At 38.2% G+C, this 15,914-nt stretch overlaps 1 protein-coding gene across 3 annotated transcripts in view; it reads right to left on the bottom strand.

The window, feature by feature from the left end:
* Positions 1-15,914, bottom strand: part of LOC105481533 (phospholipase C beta 1) — a 748,575-nt gene that overhangs the window by 262,262 nt on the left and 470,399 nt on the right. The gene's annotated exons all lie outside the window — the stretch shown is intronic.

Raw genomic sequence — 15,914 nt, 5'->3', positions numbered from 1 at the left:
CTGGAGTTCCCATAGAGCTAAAAGTTTGGTTATGCTTGGAAGTGGTCACAGAGAAGAGATGAATAAAGTTAAAGGAGCATCCCTAAATAGGATCCTAGGTTTTTCCTCATCCCCAGGAACAAGTTCAGGGTCTGGTTTAATGCAGTTTTGAGAGTTAGGAAGGAAGGAAAGATAAGCAGCTGCTGGAGGGCATTCAGGCAGGCTGACCATAGAAGCAGCAGAAAAAAGGATTGAAATAAAGTATCCACAGTCCTTGGACCAAGAAAATTAGGCTCAGAATGTGGAGAGACAACTTCAGAGCTGGGAAAATGCTGCTATTACCTATTTTCAAAATTTGCATTGCCTGAGCTATTAGGTTGGTGCAAAAAGTAATGGCAAAACCCCAGTTACTTTTGCACCAACCTAATAGTTTCCCAGGTTGCAATACACATGCTTGGCAGACAGGAACTTTGTCTGGATGCCCCAGAAGCCAACCCAAGTCAAAGATCTGGGGACAAGTGATTTATTTTGGAGATGACTGCAGACAGCACAGTGAGGAGTGGGGAAGTAAGACAAGAAGGGAAGAAGATCTTTAAAGACTGTGTTAATTAGCGGTTTACTATTTTGGGCAAATGAGGCTCAAAACACTAGGGCCATTTGGAGACAGTATGAAGAACACATCTTAGGATGTTCCTAAGTAGCCTGTAAACTGTAGTATTTATCTGTTCAGTCTCATCCATCATTGGTGGACAGTCATTCCTGGGGTGATAACTCCCTTGCTTTTCCATAGCTGGAAAACATTCTCAGGACTATATGGGAACTTTCGTTAGGCAACCTCTGTGCATAAACCAATAGAATATCAATGGATTCTCTGGGAACAGGGCATAGCTAAACAAAAAGCAGCAGAAACCTTGGCAGAGGTAAATGCCCCTGTCTGACAGCTTTGAAGAGAGCAGTGGATCTCCCAGCACAGAGGTTGAGATCTGAGAATGGACAGACTGCCTGGTCAAGTGGGTCCCTGGCCCCTGAATAGTCTAACTGGGAGACATCACCCACTAGGCACAGACTGACACCTCACACCTCACACGGATGGGTACACCCCTGAGACAAAGCTTCCAGAGCAAGAATCAGACAGCAACACTTGCTGTTCAACAATATTCTATCTTCTGCAGCATCCGCTGCTGATACCCAGGCAAACAGGGTCTGGAGTAGACCTCAAGCAAACTCCAACAGACCTACAGCTGAGGGTCCTGACTGTTAGAAGGAAAACTAACAAACAGAAAGGACACCCACACCAAAACCCCATCAGTATGTCACCATCATCAAAGACCAAAGGCAGATAAAACCACAAAGATGGGGAAAAAGCAGGGCAGAAAAGCTGGAAATTCAAAAAATCAAAGCACATCTCCCCCTCCAAAGGAACGCAGCTCATCGCCAGCAACGGAACAAAGCTGGATGGAGAATGACTTTGACGAGTTGAGAGAACAAGGTTTCAGTTGATCAAACTTCTCAGAGCTAAAGGAGGAGCTATGTAACCAGTGCAAAGAAATTAAAAACTTTGAAAAAAGAATGGATGAATGGATAACTAGAATAATCAATGCAGAGAAGACATTAAAAGAACTGATAGAGATGAAAACCGTAACACAAGAACTACGTGACAAATGCACAAGCTTCAGTAACCAACTCGATCAACTGGAAGAAAGAGTATCAGTGATTGAGGATCAAATGAATGAAATGAAGCGAGAAGTGAAGTGTAGAGGAAAAAGAGTAAAAAGAAATGAACAAAGCCTCCAAGAAATATGGGATTATGTGAAAAGACCAAATCTATGTCTGATTGGTGTGCCTGAAAGTGACAGGGAAAATGGAACCAAGTTGGAAAACACTCTTCAGGATGTCATCCAGGAGAACTTCCCCAACCTAGCAAGAGAGGCCAACATTCAAATTCAGGAATTACAGAGAATACCACAAAGATACTCCTCGAGAAGAGCAACTCCAAGACATATAATTGTCAGATTCACCAAAGTTGAAATGAAGGAAAAAATGTTAAGGGCAGCCAGAGAGAAAGATCGGGTTACACACAAAGGGAACCCCATCAGACTAACAGCAGATCTCTCGGCAGAAACTCTCCAAGCCAGAAGAGAGTGGGGGCCAATATTCAACATTCTTAAAGAAAAGAATTTTCAACCCAGAATTTCATATCCAGCCAAACTAAGTTTCATAAGTGAAGGAGAAATAAAATCTTTTACAGACAAGCAAATGCTGAGAGATTTTGTCATCAGCAGGCCTGCCCTACAAGAGATCCTGAAGGAAGCACTAAACATGGAAAGGAACAACAGGTACCAGCCGTTGCAAAAACATGTCAAAATGTAAAGTCCATCGATGCTAGGAAGAAACTGCATCAACTAGCAAGCAAAATAACCAGCTAACATCATAATGACAGGATCAAGTTCACACATAACAATATTAACCTTAAATGTATATGGACTAATTGGTCCAATTAAAAGACACAGACTGGCAAATTGGATAAAGAGTCAAGACCCATCAGTCTGCTGTATTCAGGAAACCCATCTCATATGCAGAGACACACATAGGCTCAAAATAAAGGGATGAAGGAATATCTATCAAGCAAATGGAAAACAAAAAAAAGCAGGGGTTGCAATCCTAGTCTCTGATAAAACAGACTCTAAACCATCAAAGATCAAAAGAGACAAATAAGGCCATTACATAATGGTAAAGGGATCAATTCAGCAGGAAGAGCTAACTATCCTCAATATATATGAACCCAATACAGGAGCACCCAGATTCATAAAGCAAGTCCTTAGAGACTTACAAAGAGACTTAAACTCCCATACAATAATAATGGGAGACTTTACCACCCCACTGTCAACATCAGACAGATCAACGAGACAGAAAGTTAACAAGGATATCCAGGAATTGAACTCAACTCGGCACCAAGAGGACCTAATAGACATCTACAGAACTCTCCACCCCACATCAACAGAATATACATTCTTCTCAGCACCACATCACACTTATTCCAAAATTGACCACATAGTTGGAAGTAAAGCACTCCTCAGCAAATGTAAAAGAACAGAAATTATAACAAACTGTCTCTCAGACCACAGTGCTATCAAACTAGAATTCAGGACTAAGAAACTCAATCAAAACCGCTCAACTACATGGAAACTGAACAACCTGCTCCTGAATGACTACTGGGTACATAACGAAATGAACGTAGAAATAAGGATGTTCTTTGAAACCAATGAGAACAAAGATACAACATACCAGAATCTCTGGGACACATTTAAAGCAGTGTGAAGAGGGAAATTTAGAGCACTAAATGCTCACATAAGAAAGCAGGAAAGATCTAAAATTGACACCTTAATATCACAATTAAAAGAACTAGAGAAGCAAGAGCAAACACATTCAAAAGCTAGCAGAAGGCAAGAAATAACTAAGATCAGAGCAGAACTGAAGGAGATAGAGACACAAAAAATCCTCCAAAAAATCAATGAATCCAGGAGTTGGTTTTTTGAACAGATCAACAAAATTGACAGACCACTAGCAAGACTAACAAAGAAGAAAAGAGAGAAGAATCAAATAGACACAATAAAAAATGATAAAGGGGATATCACCACTGACCCCACAGAAATACAAACTACCATCAGAGTTATAATACTATAATACTATAAATAATATATACAGAGTTATAATACTATAAACACCTCTACTATATTTATAATACTATAAACACCTCTACGCAAATAAACTAGAAAACCTAGAAGAACTGGATAATTTCCTGGACACTTGCACTCTCCCAAGACTAAACCAGGAAGAAGTTGAATCCCTGAATAGACCAATAGCAGGCTCTGAAATTGAGGCAATAATTAATAGCCTACCAACCAAAAAAAGTCCAGGACCAGACGGATTCACAGCCTAATTCTACCAGAGGTACAAGGAGGAGTTGGTACCATTCCTTTTGAAATCATTCCAATCAATAGAAAAAGAAAGAATCCTCCCTAGCTCATTTTACGAGGCCAACATCATCCTGATAACAAAGCCTGACAGAGATACAACAAAAAAAGAGAATTTTAGACCAATATCCCTGATGAACATCGATGCAAAAATCCTCGATAAAATATTGGCAAACAGAATCCAGCAGCACATCAAAAAGCTTATCCACCGTAATCAAGTGGGCTTCATCCCTGGGATGCAAGGCTGGCCCAACATACGCAAAGCAATAAACATAATCCAGCATATAAACAGAACCAAAGACAAAAACCACATGATTATCTCAATAGATGCAGAAAAGGCCTTTGACAAAATTCAACAGCCCTTCATGCTAAAAACTCTCAATAAATTCGGTATTGATGGAACGTATCACAAAATAATAAGAGCTATTTATGACAATCCCACAGCCAATATCATACTGAATGTGCAAAAACTGGAAGCATTCCCTTTGAAAACTGGCACAAGACAGGGATGCCCTCTCTCACCACTCCTATTCAACATAATGTTGGAAGTTCTGGCTAGGGCAATCAGGCAGGAGAAAGAAATCAAAGGTATTCAGTTAGGAAAGGAAGAAGTCAAATTGTCCCTGTTTGCAGATGACATGATTGTATATTTAGAAAACCCCATCATCTCAACCCAAAGTCTCCTTAAGCTGATAAGCAACTTCAGCAAAGTCTCAGGATACAAAATCAATGTGCAAAAATCACAAGCATTCTTATACACCAGTAACAGACAAACAGAGAGCCAAATCATGAATGAACTCCCATTCACAATAGCTTCAAAGAGAATAAAATACCTAGGAATCCAACTTACAAGGGATGTAAAGGACCTCTTCAAGGAGAACTACAAACCACTGCTCAGTGAAATAAAAGAGGACACAAACAAATGGAAGAGCATACCATGCTCATGGATAGGAAGAATCAATGAGTCAATCTACTCATCTGACAAAGGGTTAATATCCAGAACCTATAAAGAACTCAATCAAATTTACAAGAAAAATCAACCCCATCAAAAAGTGGGCAAAGGATATGAACAGACATTTCTCAAAAGAAGACATTCATACAGCCAACAGACACATGAAAAAATGCTCATCATCACTGGCCATCAGAGAAATGCAAATCAAAACCACAATGAGATACCATCTCACACCAGTTAGAATGGCGATCATTAAAAAGTCAGGAAACAACAGGTGCTGGAGAGGATGTGGAGAAATAGGAACACTTTTACACTGTTGGTGGGATCGTAAATTAGTTCAACCATTGTGGAAAACAGTGTGGCGATTCCTCAAGGATCTAGAACTAGAAATACCATTTGACCCAGCCATCCCATTACTGGGGATATATTGAAAGGATTATAAGTCATGCTGCTATAAAGACACATGCACACGTATGTTTATTGAGGCACTATTCACAATAGCAAAGACTTGGAATCAACCCAAATGTCCATCAGTGACAGACTGGATTAAGAAAATGTGGCACATATACACCATGGAATACTCTGCAGCCATAAAAAAAGATGAGTTCATGTCCTTTGTGGGGACATGGATGCAGCTGGAAACCATCATTCTCAGCAAACTATTGCAAGAACAGAAAACCAAATACTGCATGTTCTCACTCATAGGTGGGAATTGAACAATGAGATCACTTGGACACAGGAAGCGGGGAACATCACACACCGGGTCCTATTGTGGGGAGCGGGGGGGTGGGGGGAGGGATAGCATTAGGAAATATACCTAATGAAAATGACGAGTTAATGGGTGCAGCACACCAACATGGCACGTGTATACATATGTAACAAACCTGCACGTTGTGCACATGTACCCTAGAACTTAAAAGTATAATCATAAAAAAAGAATATCAATGGATTGAATACACCTGTTACAACATTAAAGAAGTGATTATAAGAAATAAGGAAATGTTATCCTGATATTGATTAATCTTCATGTATTCAATGGGATCTACAATTGAAAGAATTTCATCTGATAGGCTACTAAGATTCTTTTTTTTTTTTTTTTTTTTTTTTGAGACAGAGCAGAGTCTTGCTCTGTCACCAGGCTGGAATGCAGTGGCATGATCTCGGCTCACTAGAACCTCTTCCTCCCGGGTTCAAGCGATTCTCCTGCCTCATCCTCCTGAGCAGCTGGGACTCCGGGCGTGTACCACCAACCACGCCCAGCTAATTTTTGTTTTTTTAGTAGAGACGTGGTTTCACCAGGTTGGCCAGCGTGGTCTCCATCTCTTGACCACGTGATCCGCCTGCCTCGGCCTCCCAAAGTGCTGACTCTCTTCAGTTCTCTATAAAAATGATAGATATGGCCCGGTGCAGTGGCTCACGCCTGTAATTCCAGCACTCTGGGAGGCCGAGGCGGGCGGATCACGAGGTCAGGAGATCAAGACCATCCTGGCTAACACGGTGAAACCCCGTCTCTACTAAAAATACAAAAAATTAGCCGGGCGAGGTGGCAGGCACCTGTAGTCCCAGCTAATCGGAGGCTGAGGCAGGAGAATGGCGTGAACCCGGGAGGCGGAGCTTGCAGTGAGCTGAGATCGCGCCACTGCACTCCAGCCTGGGCGACAGAGCAAGACTCCGTCTCAAAAAAAAAAAAAAAAAAAAAGAGATACATACAACAACAAGTTCTTCTAATTAGTGACTGTGTCAACAACCACACTAGCTGTTCTGTATCTTCTTCCCCCTATTTAATCTACAAACCAACACAGAGAGATAGATATTGTTATTCCAATTTCACATGATGTGCTGAAAGGTGAAGTAATTTGCTCAGTTTTATAAAATGGTGTAAAGAGAGATTTGAATCCAAGTACACCTGATGGTAAACTCTAAGCCCTCTCCATATCACACTGTGTTACAAAGTATATCCAATTTGATGCAGTTTATATAAAATAGTGGAAATAGTTCAATTGGCAGAATAAAACTTAAATAGCAATCATTCAAGTTACCTTGTTCAGTGATATTTTCAGCAGTTTGTTAAAAATATAAAATAATGTATATGAGAAATCAAAATAGGAAAGAAAGGTGGTCTCATGGAAGTACTTGCCTTCCTAGGAAAGAGTCGAAGCTAAATGGTCAATTTTAATCATTATTTGTACAATCATCCCTGCTGAAAATAAAACTGCATGAAATATAGCAATTTGAAAACTAGTCAATGGAAAAAGTAGCTAGCTTTTTCCTCCTCATGGAGTCAGTATTTGTTAAACTTAAAAATTCTCAAGTATAGACAGGTTGTCAGCCATGTTTTAAACTATGCCCCCAGTCTTTTTGACATATGCTACCACCTGTCTGCCAGCAAATTTGTATGCACAGCCCTTACCACTGCAACGCATAAAAATCCACATGCCCTGAGGGGTGACGGTGTGTGCAAAGCAGACAGTTAGGATCCTATGTGCCTTCCTGTTTAAACCCCCCACAGAGCATGGAAAGCATTATATTCCCCTTCAACTTCCATCCGAGGTCAATGCTTCTAGCTACCACAGTGAGGCCTGTTTGTTAATCGAATGCACAGACACCTTTACAGTGAGTCCGCAGCATCTCCCTAGTTGATGAGTTCTTTATTGGTGAGATTTAAGTTTTCCTATTTTGTAATGATATCTGCTTCCTTCCATGGTACTTTGCTATACTTAGATGTGCCAAAGGGGCTTCTAGAATCTCAGAGCATAATTTAAAATCAAACATATCAAAAAAGGAGGATGACAATTCATTAATAATGACAAACACAACGTTCCCTTTGTTAAGAAAATCCATCATCTATGCTGTGGGTTTTTGACACGTGGAGGAAAGAGGAAAACAGCAGACAGCCTGTATTCTATTTCTTTTCTTTCTTTCTTTTTTTTTTTTTTTTTTTTGGTGGGGATGGGGGACAGAGTTGCTCTGTCACCCAGGCTGGAGTGCAGTGGTGCAATCTGAGTTCACCGCAGCCTCTACCTCCTGGGCTTATGTGATTCTTATGCCTCAGCCCCCAAATAGCTGGGACCACAGGTGCCCACCACCACACCTGGCTAATTTTTGTATTTTTAGTAGAGATGAGTTTTTGCTATGTTGGCCAGGCTGGTCTCAAACTCCTGGCCTCAAGTGATCTGTCCGTCTCTGCCTCCCAAAATGCTAGGATTGCAAGTGTGAGCCACCCTGCCTGACCAGACAGCCTGCATTCCGTTTGGCTTTGAGTTCTGGCTCTGTCGTTTGAAGCAATGTGACCTTAAAAAGTTTTGTTAATCATTCTGTGCCTCTGTTTTCCAAACTGTGGGATGAGGATAATAGTAGTGTCCCCTTAAAAAGGTTATTATAGGAAATAAATGAATCATTACATGTTAAGAGCTCAGAGCCACACATAACAAGCTGTGAGTACTTGAAAAAAAATTAATAGCTGGTGGCATACTTAAAATAAGTAATCAATCACGTCAGTCACCACAAAAATATATTCTTTATGTACATGTGACCCATTAGAGTTTGCAGATTTGATTTTGATCACCACACTAATGTAAGGTGACCAGGCATTGCTATTATTATCCACCTTGAGGGAAGACTAAGTTGAAACTCAGGGGATACAAGTTGCCTAATTTTCAAAGCTAGTTAAATGGAAGAAGCAGACTCTGAAAAGTTCTACAAATGAAAATGAAACACAGTACGGGGGGAACATACTGAATAATTTAATCTCTTACAGAGACCAAAACATTTTAGTATACCTATGTATAGCCATTTACTTACTGTGAGATTTGTCGATCAGTATGTATATTTGTGTGCACATTTAGATATACATTCATGGTTTGTGTATATTTGACTGCCTATATTCTAAACGTTTGCATTTTAATTTTGTTTTTCCCTTAATTCATTTTTCCATGGGAAGCTTAATTTAAAGAGTGCTAAAGGGTAAGTCATTTCTAGATCTTTTCCGTTTCTGGTTCTTCCATTTAACTAGCTTTGTAAATTAGGCAACTCATATTCTCAAAGCTTTAACTAGTTTCCACCCAAGGTGGATGACAATAGCAATGTCTGTTCACCTTATATCATTAGAGTGGTGATCAAAATTAAATCCTCAAACTCTAATGTATCACACGTACATAAAGAATTAATATATTTTTGTGGAGACTGACAAGATTACTTATTTTAAGAATGCCATGAAAAAATGCAGTGAAATAAATGTTAACTGTTACTTATCTTTTTCTTTTTAAAATTATAAATGATTGTAGGAGTTAAACGGAGCGAGAAAATTTCCCACTAATTCACTACAGGTAACTGAAGGAGTTTGAAGTAAATGGGTAATTGATCTATAAAGCTAAATATAGATGTGAATATATATTTGCTGAAAGTTATACAAATATTCTAAGAGTAAATATTATTTGATTTTAAGATTTATTTCCTTTGATTTATTTATATATCTTTTCTGTTACTCTAGATACACATGGGTTAATCATATTCTATAATACATAAAAATCAATAATATATTATACCTTCAGAAACACAGGGATATAAAGATCTTAACTACTAGGTACTCAAAAAATAGCAGTATATGATGTGGGATTAAAAAATATATATATATGTATATGTATATATGTACTCTCTTTTTTTCTCGAACTAGTCCCACCCAATACCTGTTTGTGAAATGTAGCTTAGAAGAAATGTGGTTTAGATGATTGGAAGATTGATTCACAATTCCACTTCAGCCTAAGATTTCCTAGTATTGCTAGGTAATTTCGACAATGAAGTACAAAAAGACAGATTACACCGGGCCATGAATTGGTTGCCTCTTGTGGTATGCTGGTAAATGTTTAACAACAGGCTTTTAACAAATCAAAACAAACAAAAAATAACAAAACCAAAAACCCCGAAACAACAACAACAGCAAGAAAAGCCTCCAAATTCCCAAATGTTAGCATTTACTGTTTTCCACGGTATAAATACTCACAACATAGCCAGTTTCAAGCTACCCTGATGATCTCACTGAATTCAGAATTGGAAAAGATCAGCAGTAGCATACTATTTCACCATACAGCTACAAGACTATAAACAGCCTCAAAATCATACTTAATCATAACATTTAATAAAATAATTAGCAAGTGATGAGTTTTGAGTATTCATTACCTGCATTTTTAATATAATTTACTTAGCTTTAGGTTTAAATTATTTAATTAATCATAATGGCTGTGTGTATCAATCTGTAGCAAATTTAGCAAACATTTAACAATTGGCTCTCATGAACTGGTACAAGCTGACTTCAGCACACTGCCAGTCACATTTAGAGGTGGTCTATAAGTCTTAAAACTTAGTAGAAGGATGACTCTATGCTCCTGGGAAACAGGAAAAGGCCTCAGTTTGAACAGCATTGCTCCAAATCTCTTATTGGCATCAATTTTTAGCTCCCATCTGGCTTTCTTCTTCCCAGTAGGAGATTGTATCATGAATGCTTTCAAGATCTCGCTCCTTAGGCCTTCTCTGAGATACATAAATAGAAACCACTCTAAGTATTCCACAAGAAAGGTCCTGTTGGGCATAGCCTCCTGGGCTCCATATCTTAGATACAGGCCATTCTTGGGGAACACTGTGTGCAGTACATACAGTACAGTCCAACTGAAAGGGAAATGTAATTAGGATATTTCACTATAAAGTTTGATGACTTATGCAGCTTTCTCCTCATGGAGAAAGCTCACAACATAGGGGGAGTCTGTTTCTTTAGAGAGGCTCTGCTGTGGACCAATGCTCCAAGACTCTTTTGTAGAAGATTCAGCATTTTCCTTGTGCTTGGGGGCATCTGCCTCATGGTCCTTATTCATCCAGTAAACAGATATTTACTGAGCACCTACTATTTATCTGGCATTATACTAGTTAATGGAGCTACACCAGTGAACAAAAACAGACGCTTACACTCTGGTGGTGCTTACATTCTGGCGAGAAAACAGGCATTAAATTAATCAAACAGCCTCATGAATGTGTGCAAAAGAGTTTAGTTGGTGAGTCTAACATAATTAATGAAATCAGAGAGGGCTTCCCTAAACAAGCATATGATGAGCTGAAATTTGAAAGATGGAGAAGAGTCTTAGATGAAGGAGGAGATAGTAGGAAGTACTTCAGGCAGTGGAATAGCATGTTATGCAAATTTCTTGTGGTAGGAGGAAGAGAAGCAAGGATGAGAAAATGAAAAGCTAGTAGAGAAGGTTGGGTGAAATGAAGATGGATAGGTAGGGAGCCAGATTCTGCAAGGAGGTAAGGTTTGTTCTTGTCAAGGCATTTTAAGCCCTCAGGCAAGAGGAAGCCACCAAATGGCTTTAAACAGGGGAAGGATGGAACGTGACTTGCTAGAATGTGGGGGACAGATTTGGAGAGATATGTAAGAGGCAAAATCAGCTTGACTTGATGTTGGATTCAGTGGGGTTGAAGAAATGGAGGTGCCAGTAATAACCCCCAGTTTCTGAACTGCATAACTGAGAGAAAGGAGCTGTAGTTAAGAGTGGCAAGGAGACCTGGAGAAGGACGCTGTTGAGGAGGAGTAGAGGGTATGATTATGATTATGAGTTTGGTTTTTGATATGCAAAGTCCAAGGTGCCTTTGGGGCCATCCCTTCTTGCAGAACATAAATCTAATTGGAAAGGTTTTATGTACCAGGGTATGGTATAGAACACAAAGCCCCTGATTTCAGTTTTATTCCGGATAGAAGTTCAAATTCAGCAAAAGCAACTTGCAGAGCAAGATGTTAAGTAGATTTGTTACACATTCTCCTCTTCCATGCATTTCAGGTCATTGTTCTTTAATCCTGAATTTTTTTTTTTTTTAACCTTTGATTCTTGTGTTAAAGTCATTTTATATTTATCAAAATGTTGTCCAGAAGAGCCAAATAAAGTATGTTCATCAAAGAATGGTTTCTAAAGAGACTCAAAGAGAGGTGACACATTTTGGATAAATCTCCTCAGAAGATGGATAGTAACAAAGATTTCTGTGCATTGTTGCGTTCAGTAGGGAAAGTGGATACTTGAAAATAAAGGTACTTTGTCAAAACATTGATTTCTAAAGCTATTATGTATTGCGAAGGTGGTTTTGAATAGTGATTTGGAACAAAAAAAGCATCTCCAAAGCGTGATGTATTAGATGGTCCTCTACATAAAACAAAAGAACTATAAATCACTGTCTTCCCTATAAATTTGATTTTCCCAAACCCAACTAATTTGCAAAATTCTTAAATATTTTAGTATATTCGAGGGAACATATATAACAAAAATCATTTAAGGACATTAGACAGAATAGTATGCAGCTTTTAAAAGTAATGTTTGGCCGGGCGCGGTGGCTCACGCCTGTAATCCCAGCACTTTGGGAGGCCGAGGCGGGCGGATCACAAGGTCAGGAGATCGAGACCATCATGGCTAACACTGTGAAACCCCGTCTCTACTAAAAATGCAAAAAATTAGCCGGGCGAGGCGGCGGGCGCCCGTAGTCCCAGCTACTCGGGAGGCTGAGGCAGGAGAATGGCGTGAACCCGGGAGGCGGAGCTTGCAGTGAGCCGAGATCGCGCCACTGCACTCCAGCCTGGGCGACTAAGCGAGACTCTGTCTCAAAAAAAAAAAAAAAAAAAAAAAAAAAAAAGTAATGTTTATGAAGAGTTTTAAAGAATAAGATACAATGCTTATGGTGTATTAGATATAAATACAACATTAAAAACTTTACATATTTTAATTCTGTGCAACTATGAGCATTTAGAACAAAGACTGCAAGGAAATACAATGTAATATTACAATGCTACATGGTGGAATCATAGGTGATTTTTTTCAGACGAAAGAAGCTTCTGAATATGAATTTATTGCATGCTCATAAAAAGTTCAAGCAATTTAGAAAATTAAATGAAATTAACTCCAGATCCCACTAGCCAGAAGCAACCATTAAAAACATGGAGAACATGTTTCCAGACCAGTGCTGTCAACAGAAATTTTTGGTGATGCTGGGACTATTCCAAATCTGAGCTGTCCAATATGGTAGCCACTAGCTACACATGGCTATTGAATACTTGAAATGTGGCTAATGCAATTTTTAATTTGGTTGAATTTAAATTAATTCAGATTTAAGTAGCAATATGAGGCCAGTGTCTACCAAGTTGAATGGTGCAGTTCTAGACATTTCTCTACATAGACACACACACACACACGCACAATTTTACATAAATAGAATCAGAGTAAACATACTTATTTGTAACTTGACTGCTTACTGATATACTGATAAAATATTTATAAATATAGAAATATATTTCCCTCTTAATTTGGTTCTGTAGTATTCTACTATATAGATGCACCATAATATATTTAACACATTTCTCATCACTGGACAGGTTTTATTATTGTAAACAATGCTTCAGTGAGCATCTGTGTGTGTGTGTGTATATATATAGTGCATGCATACATATATAATTGAATACTTGAATGATAATTTACTTAGGATAAATTCCTGGCATGTAATTGCAGGGCCAAAGGTATTGATATTTCAATTTACGATACTTATAGCATATGAGATCACCTATATAGGTTATTGACAATTTTTTTCATCTTTGATAGTCTGCTGAAAAAATAGAATATCTTGTTACTATTTTTATTTGTGTTTTAAAATGACTAGTTATGGGAAATATCTATTCTTATTTATTGGCCATTCACATGTCTTTTAGAGTAGAAAGAGTTTGTTAAGGCTATAATCCCCTTATTCAAGTAGGATGTTCTTTTTTTTCTTATTGATTTATAAGCAGCCTTTTTTGGGGCTCTTTAAGTGTTTATTGACCTTTTGCCTGATATATATGTTGTAATATTTCTTTCAGATGTATCATTTGGTTTAATGCCAAATGATGTGGTATTTTCTCCTATAGAAATTTAATTTTTTGATATTTAGTTCTATCAATATTTTCACTATAATTTTTCTGATTTATTGCCATGTATAAAAAAGCTTTCCTTACCTTGATATTATAAAAATATTCCATTTACAGGAATTTATTTTCTCTTCATCATGTTATGTACTTTATAAATGTTTACAAGATCCATGAACTCATTTCCTTACTATAATATTGAGAAAAATATAAACATAAAATCATTTTTCAAAACAACTGAGAATCAAGTTTTCAGGGAACTTGTGGTGATAGTTTCTTTTCAATCTATACATCAAGACTTACAAATGCTAAATCTTTTATAAGAATCTTATGATATGGATTGAAAGTTAGATATTAGCACAGAAGGGAGCCACCTATTAGACCATATTCTGAATTTCCCCTTGTGAGATTTTCATAATACACACAGGCATGCTAAACAGACATGGCTAACATCCCTGGAGTTCAGTACCCAAATGTTGTCCATTGTTAAACTCATCACCCCCAGAAAACTCTAAAACAGCTCTGCAATTGTTATGCTCTAATACCTGAGCACTTGAATGAAAATATCATAATTGATAGTTGTGGTCATTGATGCCATTTTATATGATTGCTGTTTAGGCTAAGTGTGTGGCACACAATTCCTTATACATAGAAGAATTACAAATTTAGCATGGTATTGGACGGTATTGGGCACTTCTTGTGGGGCCTTTCAACATATTATTTTTTCTTTTAGATAAATAAAGAGACAAGCATTTAGACATTTCATGTATGCAATAGAGCCAGTATCCACAGTTCCAAGCTCTATTGCTTTATCGTTAAATATAAAGCAAACAGAATGGACTTGTACCCACTCACACATCTCACATCCAGATCTGTCTCTGCTCACTTGTGTGTTAAGCTGGGCCATGTCTGAGGGTAACACTTAAATCTGATTATCTAGTTAGAAGCCCAAAGTCTTCCTGAAAAGTCATTAAGAGATGGTGACTTTCTTCAGATTGTCTCAGAAAATGTCCTTCTTGTGGGTATAGCTCAGGGGTAGAGTATTTGACTTCAGAAAATGTCCTTTTTATAGAAAGAAGTATGGCTGTGTCATTAATTAGGCTGGTAGTTCCATTTTTGTGTAATGAAGCTCTGCTAGGGAAGGGGCTTTAAACTCTCAAGAGCACAGGGGAGGCTATGGAGACCTAGACAACCTGATTTATGTGGCTCAATCAGTAACTGGGGCAGAAGGGTCTAAGGTAACCTACAGATCTATGGGGTTTAGTGGATGCACAACAATCCAATGCACCTATGGAGCACAGGACATTTAATCCCTCTGGAATATGTAAACCAGAGTGTAGCTGGACTTCCTGGTGAAACCTCTAGAATTTTACTACAGGGAGTTGGGTTGAGCAGTGAAACAACCATTGTTGCTATGCCACCCTTCCTCCATCCAATGGATGGCAAAGATGAGGGCTTGAGAGCTGCCTTCTCCAAAGCTGACTTGTGGATCTTTATGTCATAGAATCCCAGGAAAACTCTGAACGTTTACTGAAGCAACCTTTCCTACAATAATTGATTCACCTATATGCAAATGAATGTTCCAGGAGCTCTACTGATACCATAAACATACTTTTTCATTTGTTTTTTATTCATTCAACAATCCTTATGCCTTTATTGCCATTTTCTATATTCCAGGGTTATGTTTATGAATGTGGCACAGTCTTTGCCCTCAAGCTTCTAATGATCTGGTAGCAGAGAATATGTTTATTTAAAATAAAACTTCTCATCACTATCATAATGAGCTGGGACGCTTACCTCACACTGTATGCAAAAATCAACTTGAAATTTATCAGAGACCTAAATGTAAGAGCTAAAACTCTAAAGATCTTAGAAAAAACCTCGGTATAAGTCATTGAGATCTTGGGTTAGGCAATGGTTTCTTACATAACCAAGAGGACAAGTAACAAAAGAAAATATAGATAAATTAAACTTTATAAAAAACAAAAAGTTCATGCTACAAAGGACACTATCAAGAAAGTAAAAAGACAACCAAGAGAATGGAAGAAAATATTTACGAATTCTATCTGAAAGGAATTTATCAAAT

This window comes from Macaca nemestrina, chromosome 15, assembly GCF_043159975.1.
Source record: "Macaca nemestrina isolate mMacNem1 chromosome 15, mMacNem.hap1, whole genome shotgun sequence".
NCBI classification, from domain to species: Eukaryota; Metazoa; Chordata; class Mammalia; order Primates; family Cercopithecidae; genus Macaca; species Macaca nemestrina.
Note: the sequence above shows the minus strand (reverse complement) of the source record. Positions and strands in the feature narration are given on the sequence as shown.